Raw genomic sequence first — 9,390 nt, forward strand, 5'->3', positions numbered from 1 at the left:
ACCTCTAATAGGTTCTATTAAAATTATGACGAACGCAAGTGAGTTTTTTTTGATAACTTCAAAATAAATATTCAATCTGACCCTTCCTGTACACGTGTGAAACTTTTGTGGGGATGCAAGTGACTGTAAATTCAACTGTGCTGTAACAAAGTGACGTTACGTGTTGGCGAGGACATTGCATTCAAACGAAACACTTGCCATTCTCTTCGCACACACCTGTCCTGATTCTAAGAGCTTTAGGAGAAATGCTTTGAAGTAAAAAGCAACAAAGATATAATTTTCAACATAAATACTATTGCAACAGTGCAAGGAGAAATATAATCTTGTCAGAATAAATAAAAATATATTGCTATTTGCATCATTTTAGTCGTTCAAAGATTTTTTAAATTAAATGTTTTTTTTTATTCATTTCGATATTTTTATACTGTCTTATGCATGGTAGTGCAAGTTGATTTACGCCCTTTTGAAAAAAATACGTGATGTTTATTTTTAAATTTATATTTGATACAGAGAAAGCATCCAATGGGATGGGTGAATTCTGATAATCATTCTTTGTAAAACGTAAGGACGTAATCTCAATTCTAGGATACACATGGATGGAATGGTCCGTTTCTGAGCAAAAAGTTTACCATTTCTTTTATTATTTGTATATACTTAAATTAAAATGTAAAAATATTAAATTATTCAATTCTCAGTAGGTAGGTACTGCCAAGATTTAAAAAATATTATATTTTATTAACAGTTTAAACGTAGTTATAAGAAAACAATGCATAAATTATCATAGACGGGTCTATAGTTTAAAGGCAAGAGCACTCACCCGGAGAGTGGAAGATGTGAGTTCTAGTCCCAATTGGTACTATAGATTTTTAAAACGCACTTTTTTCTGATTACCATCAAAATTGACATTTGTGTTCAGTATTGTTTGGCAAATCATTATGGAAAGATATAGGTACAGTTGTACAGGGTATACAAAATTGTTAAAATTTTTTCCAACAATAATGAATCTATGAGTTGCTTCGTTTCGGGCATTACGTGAAATTTATCGTCAAAATAATCGACATATAGAGCTTACTATTCGTAATTTAAATAGAAAATTCGAGTCAAATGAAAATGTTTGTGATAATTAAGAATTCAACCAGTTAAAAACGTAAATTTATTGCTTAATACGTAGATATTGTGATTTAAAGTTTGGATGAAAATCTAGTACAATCAATTACACGTCGTTTTCAAGAACTTTGACTTTCTAATGGCACATGTGATATTCTAAATAAAGGTTTATATTTTTAGACTTATAAAAAACAGTTAATATAAGAACTTAAACCGAATGACCATTTGGTGCGTCAAAAATTTGTTGATTGGGCATTAGAGCAAAAAACCGGTTATTTCGTGAAAAAATCATCTTCAGCGATGAAGCTCATTTTTCGTTAAATGGCTTCATAAATAAGCACCCACATGACTTATAAAAACCTACATGCTATTCTTGAAACATCTTTACATCTACAAAAAAAAACAGTTTGGAGTGGTTTAGGGACTGGAGGTGTAATTAAACCATATTTTTAAATATTTAATATCTAAATTTATTGTCTAATTAACGAAAATGCTATGAAGTTACTTCAGTGGTGCACCCAGGATTTAATGTTGGGGGGGGGGCAAGGAGGAGAATGTAAATTAGTCCCATGGGCTCTTTTTCTTCTTCACAGCCTAATTTCTCGTTTATCGGCCTTTTTTCTATTGCACTCGGTGTACCAACACCATGGTCCACATATCCTGAAACGGGCCCTCAGGCTAGGATATTTGGCGGCCCCCTACCTACCGCTAAGATTAAAGGTAGTGTGAAACACTATATTAACGTTTTTCAAATTGTGTTTTAGTTCAAATTAAGGGTAGGTACTCATACAGTGAATTATTGGCGATTTTTAATACATCTAATTTAATAATGGAGCTGTCGAGTCTCGACACTTAATAATCAAAAAATATATTTTTTACTATTAGACTTTTTTTACTATTAAAGCTAATTTATGATGTGTGTTAATCTCACTTATCTGGTCAACCTGACACGCCGGGTCCCCCACAGCCCGGGCCCTGTTAGCCCTTCCCAGCCATGGCCTCCTTGGATCCTTGCCCCCCCCTGGGTGCACCACTGAGTTACTTACTGTCAATGGAGAACGCTACAAAAACTTTATTACTGATTTTTTTCTGTCATACATTAGATGATTTTGATATAGACGATATGTGGTTCCAACGACGACATGTTCTTGACACAATCAACTTATTGAGAGTTAATTAATTAAATATAATAAATATCTATTATGTTGATAACCCTAACTATACAAGAACGTCACTAATAAACTAGAGTAGCACCGACGTCGGTTACGTTTAAGTTAGTAATAAGCATTTATTTTAATTAAAAACAAGCCAAACGTTTTCTGATTTACAGAATTTGAAGAACCTCAGTTTAAATGTGGTTATAAGAAATAGTTTGCATGCATTATAGACGGATGGATAGTTTAAAGGCAATAGTGCATAGCTAAAAAGTGAAACACATGATGTTTTAGGCTTTCACGGTTGTTTTTTATCGTAGTAGATTTTTGGGTTTCCACCGTGTGTCCTTCTTCCTTTTTTACTCGACGTTTCCGGATCGTTGCAGAGGCCATTATCAAGAGATATGTTTTATGATGAAAATGTAGTGTATGTATGTGAATGTAAACGTTGCTCTAAGAATGTCAAAATGAATCAGATTAGTTAAGAGCAAACGTTGCTCAGAGTGATCTGTCAATCGTTAGGACCAGGGATACCGGCTCATTGGATTCATTTTGATATTCTGAGAGCAACGTTTACATTCACATACATACACTACATTTTCATCATAAAACATATCATCTCTTGATAATGGCCTCTGCAACGAGCCGAAACGTCGAGTAAAGAAGGAAGAAGGACACGGTGGAAACCCAAAAATCTACTACAATGAAACACATGAGTTTGAGCGTTTTTTAGATCAAAATATTTACGAATACATAAAATAATAATGATAATAAAAAAGTGTTTTGTTTTATGAAAACGTCTAGACCGTCTGATGAACTTAGATTAACAAAATATTCTACATAAATAAAAAATATATACCGAAGAATTTGCTTTTATAAGCTAAGATATTAATTTATACATCGTTTTTTTATAAAAGTTCTAAAGCATAATTAAATATTTCTATGTAGGTGTATTGTAGATGTAGATGAACGTTTACAGTCTATAATGTGTATGACCTCCGACGTTCTTTTTGACAGGTAACATTTAAAAAGAAAAAAAGTTTTATTATTTATTGGCAGAGAAAAATACACGCAAGGGTTAGGGTTAATATAAGACATTTTTATAAATTATTGGAAGACGTATTTTTTAATTTTATAAAGTATATATCCTACAGGATAATTGAACATGTTTCTTTATTGGTACATAGTAGATACAATTTAATGATGGTACGTTCTGTCAGTATATTCATATTGTGTGTGCAGCCTTTAACGTTATAGTTGATAGCTAACATTTCTAAAGAAAGAAATTTTATTATTTTTATTGGCGGAGAATTTATATTATTCTGAAATCTTTTAGATTGTTTTATTGACACATCAATTTATTTAAATATGTATATAAAAAAGTCATCTTGCTTATATGAAAAATAAAAACTGAAAATGTGAGTCATCGTTTTGGATGAAAAATAAATTGAGGTACTTATAGCCTTATAATATTGTGTATGTATCAAAAAATGAAATGAAAAAATTGAACGAAGTCTTATGTAAAATCTATGAATGAATTGAAGATTATTTGGCTTTATCAAAAAATAATATTTTAATAAAATAGCGTTATTATTTGCAATGAAACTAGTTTGTAAAATTATGGCGTAAGTTAAGTCTACGACTATATACTATATTATTGAAAACACTACTTAAGTTAATTAAACTACGTACCTTCACCCTATCATGCTCCAGTATCAGAGTACAGCGTCAGTACAGGGTCGTGCCGTTTTCCTTGATCCATCGTCATGTTCTGCCATCGAAGCATCACTGCAGGATCAGGTACGGTCTGTCACAGCGAAGGCCACCCGTGTGACTGTTGTGCGTGACTTTAGGGCGGTATCTAAAACACGTCACGTCAAAGCCACATAAAGCGTGTCAGCTTACAAATTCGAGCATTTGTAATGCGGTTATACACAGAGTTCGTGGAGACATCGATTATCAGAGCTCAAAAGTCAAGATCTTTGGGCATTGTTAAAATTCCATACAGGAGAACAGGTATGAAACACGCGATGAAAACTAACAAAATACAGCATTGACTTTCATGCGATTCTAAATTAACTGAATGCATAATTTCACTCAGGTCTTGTGGATTCCATGCTTAATAGTCAATACATACAATAAGTAATCCAAATACAAAATATTTTCATAATATCCCCACGTTAATTAGTGATCATATTATTTTTTTTATTCAACGAATAATTGACAAGATTTAAGAATGTAATATTGAAATTTAATTGTAATTATTGAACATACATAATTTTTGATAATACTTCTGAGAAAATATATTAAAACCAATAGAAAAAATCTTTTTGAAAAAAGTAAGGTAAGTATTTATAGTACCTTTAGCATAGTGGTCTATGTGCGTGGGCGCGAAACCCGAGAGATTTTCGATTCCTGCGGGGTGTCTTACTTTTGGTGTTAAGTGTTTTCAAAAATTATGTATGTTCAATATAATTATCCTTTGAAATTTATTCATAGATTATTGTGAAATGACCATTCATATTATATACGAATTACTAGCCCATCGACTTACTACATTTCACACTCGCACGAAGGCGTAAAAATAACACATGGGATAGGTAAATTAAAAAAAGGACCCAAGTGAAAAAAGATTCACAAATCTGCGTGGATTAATACAACAAACCCTTACCTGCTATAAAGAAATTTATAATGATAAGAAAAAAGATAGCCCGGAAACAGTGAATACTTTTTAAAAAAAAAAGTGAATATTTTTTATCAAACTGGACTTACGACAAGATTGCCAGAACGGAACTCAGTCGTAACTCGAGAAACACCTGTAATTTAATAATTTGTTACTAAAGATCAACTATATACAATATTAAAATACATTCTTAATTGAAAATACATAACATAATATATAAAAGCATCAGAAACATAATATTAAAATATATGAGAAAAATAACACAGAGAATCTTGGAACTATTAAGTGAAAAGTTAGTCTGTAGTTTGGTGGTTAGAACCTTTGTCCAACAAGCCAAATATATACTATGTTTGAATTCGACTTTGAGTCCAAGACTTTTCCTAGGATTTTTCTAATACATATGTGTCGGTTGCTTATCCAAGTTATGCATTATTACCTAAATTAATTATAATTTTGTCTATGCATATTAAATGTGACACTTGATGGAATATAGATTTATTATTTTAAGTGTAATTCAATATTATTGATAATTGCAGAAGATGGACGAATGGTACCGTGTTCGATTATGAATTAATTTTGAATGTGTATTTGTTTACAGAGAATGAATTTAATGAGTTTATCAATTGGCTAACATCGATTTTTCATTAAAAATCAATGGTTATTGAGATTGTGGATGTATTGCGATAGTCAGCAAGGATGGTTCTGTAAGAAATTAAGAAAAGAAACATATTTATTTTAACATATTACTTTCTTTATTGAATGAATGAAAGGCTTGTAAAATCAATATAAATATCGGTTAAAATCTAATGAAGTTAAAATATAAAGAAGTCAGAATGCAGTTATCTAATCTAATTTTACCCTACTTGTCTCGCCAACCTTGAGACTACGATCAATCTAATACTTTGTTTGGATATCATAACTGAGCATCTGGCGTTCTGAATATAAAGTATGTATTAAAGGTACGTAAAAAAATCTGTTAAATAACCTCTTCGTAATGTGGCTTTGATTCACATCGAATTGTAGAGCCAATAAAAATATATATTGAAAACTACCATTTTTTCCATGATTGTCGTTTTAAAAGGATTTTATTGTGATTGTAATTTTCTCTATTTCCCGGAGAACACTCTATCTTTATCTATTTTTTTACCTTTGTCAGTGACATTACCCCATTCCCTGGATTACCTCATCCATTCAGTCCCTTCCTTTTGGAGACGTCTTTCCATAAAATGACAAAAACTGTCACAAAGTTACGTGATTGATAATCCTTGTGAAAGTTAATCAAAAATTTGATACACCGATCATACTTATAAAACTTGACAAAATTTTCCGCACTCCTCAGTAAAGTAAAGGATGATTCAAATCACTTGTATTTTTTAAAATATAAAATTTTCACCAATAACCCCCCCCCCCCACCCTACTGCCAGTCTTAAAAAAGCAAAATTCGGAATATTTATAAATATTTCTATTAATAAGTACTTACGTACTTAGTACGCCCACGGTGGCCGCGCGGCTTAAGCGTTGTACTATCACACCGTGGGTCCCAGGTTCGAATCCTGGGTCTGGCAAGTACACATATTGTTTTTCAATTTGTGTGTGAGTCAGGGTATGGACCTAATAGGTTGAGCAAGTGGCTGACATCCATTTCTCGTAAAAATCAAAATCTGTTAATACAAATCGGACATGGTAGAAAGAAAAGAAAGTACTTATTTGATTTTTTTTCGAAATTACGACGCACTGCGGAACTCTAACATATTTTATCCACTAGCTTTGCAGCAATGTGCATTACCAATTGAAGAGCGTACATTCCATCTAATTACAACGACTTTAATTAGTATTATTTATATCTTGAAAGTCTCGATTAATTGTATTAATTTTGTCAAAAAAAAAAATACTTATTACTAAGTCTAAGTATGTATATAACTAAAATTTGGTGACATAGCTCGATTCTAGTAAATAATGTGATTAAATTTGATTTAAGTGACAAAAGCCAATTACCGAGGTGCATCTCCATACCATGCTATATTATCCAATGTTTATGGATCATTCTTTTACTGGTACATGTGACAGAAAGTACAGACTGGTTTAACACTAAGTGTTTTAGGCACAGTGGGAGGTTACCTTTATATACTATATTTTGGTACTTTCTACAATTAGCCATGTATATAATGTTTTAATCGTAAAAGTTTTATTTAAATATGCAAACAATGTAGTAATGCAAAATACTGTATAATATTTAAAAACAAATATATTAAATGTATTGTATCATTATCTCCCGATAAAACGGCGTAATACTATTTTTCAACCTAAATTATATTTTTCTATTATATATAATTTATTTAAGTATGTTATTTTTATGGATGTCGTCCAAAGTTTGTTTCGTCCAATATGAAGGTATAATAATGTATTGGAACAATAATAATTTTAGATATTATATAGTTTAGTTAGCAAAATTTACTAAAAAATAATTAAATTAAAATTAAGCATGACAACATTAAAATTTTGATAAATCTTGACGCGATTGATTCAAAATTTAAAAAGATGCTTACCATTATTGATGGAATTGGAAAATATTCAAGATGCATAGTGGGAAATATCTGCATGCACAGTATATACCTGAATAGGTAGCTTAATTCGTAAACCACTCGCCTGACATAGATGAGGGTTGAAATTTAATCTCATTCGGTCCAAGATTTTTATATAATTTTCCTAATATTATGTTTGTTAGGCACTAACATAACAGGTAATGTTGTTTCGATGAGAAATATTATTTCATTAAACAAGGTCTTAGAAAAAATAATTCATTGAAATAAAATTATTTTATTCAAAGATTAATTAATTGTTTATTTAATTATTAGCAAATTCATTTACGTTAAAACTGAAATTCGAAATCATGACATTGGTTAGTAATTAAAGTAAGTAGGTACACTTTTTTAAACTATGCAGCTATATTTACTGCTAGTTAATTTCGTAGTAATTATTTAAGCCGAATACTACTCAATAATTGTTAAAACACATTAGCGCAAATCTATTTGATGCGGGTCTGTGCCCCGCCCGACGTCATATTTTTTTCAAAGAAGTTTTCCAGTGAGATATATATATATATATATATATCTGAGGTGTTTTCAAATTAAAGATGTTTAATAAAAAATCGTTAAAATTGTACTAAAAACTTTTATCATGTAATTACTCGTATATATTTTACATCAGGGATGAAAAGACATGAAAATAATTTGAATATTAGTATCCTAAAATCACCCTATATATTTTTTTATCTGTATTGAAATGGAGCATTTTTTCGCATAACCATAAGATAAATTACCAATACACTTCTGCGTGGCATGATTATTTTATCAATATTTTTTTACCAGATCAGTTTATCTAAAAAAAAAAAACTCAGTGGTTATAGGAATTCTCGGGTGATTGATTGTTATATCAGGAATAATAATGGATATTGTGTTGGGGAAAATCAGAATATTTTTGAATTTATAAGACGTAATTGTCCAACGAACAAAAATTTACGCGTGAAATGGAAAAGCCAAAAAATACACATTATATTTTTATTTTTTATATACAATTTAAGAAGACACTTTTTCATAATAATAAATAAAAAAAACACCGTTGAAATATTTTTTATTATGTACATAATTATTTTCATTTAACATTCCAATTGAGTTACAAATAAATACAATAAAGGTATAATTTTTATAACATATAAATACTCTATAAACGTTTATTGGATAATTTAAAAAAAAATCACTACATGAAGTGTATAATCGAATATAGAACAAAAACAGTGTATAGTTCATTGAGTCAAAGTACGTGGATAATAAATGACTTTAGTGAATCAATCAATCAGATATAATGTGGAAATGTCAATCTTTATAATCTAGGGTGATTACACATGTAACTAACCTAACCTACTATTATGTAACCTTTTTTAGTACACTCGGCGGAAAATAGTTGATTAAATACATTGAAAATAAATTATTTCTCTTTCCGTTTCATACCAATATAACAACGTATAAACTATAAAATTAAAACTACCTATCCATTAGTCTCGAGTAGCGACATGATTCGAATCACATTGCTGACGCAAATACGTTTTTTGAGTTACTTTCATGCTGGTATAACAATTGATAATAATATTTATTTTTGTAGTGTACCTAAGCATAGAGTTTATCGTTATGTTTTTTTTAATTTACTATAAAAATTGTGACGAAAAAAAAAGAAAAAGTTGACACAGAAATACGTATTGCCACTTTGGCGGAATTGCTCCAAATGCAAAATTACGTGATAAATTTCGTAAAAAATATACTTATTCGTCATACTCCAATTTATTAGTGTAGGATCGATTGAATTTATAATCATTGATAATATTTCTAATTGAATCAAATCACAAAATAGAAATAGTTATTGTTTCGATATAGTGAGTACCCACCAATAAAA

This window comes from Rhyacophila brunnea, unplaced genomic scaffold (assembly GCF_057557595.1).
Source record: "Rhyacophila brunnea isolate RB1 unplaced genomic scaffold, BYU_Rbru_1.0 scaffold_6, whole genome shotgun sequence".
Classification (NCBI taxonomy): Eukaryota; Metazoa; Arthropoda; class Insecta; order Trichoptera; family Rhyacophilidae; genus Rhyacophila; species Rhyacophila brunnea.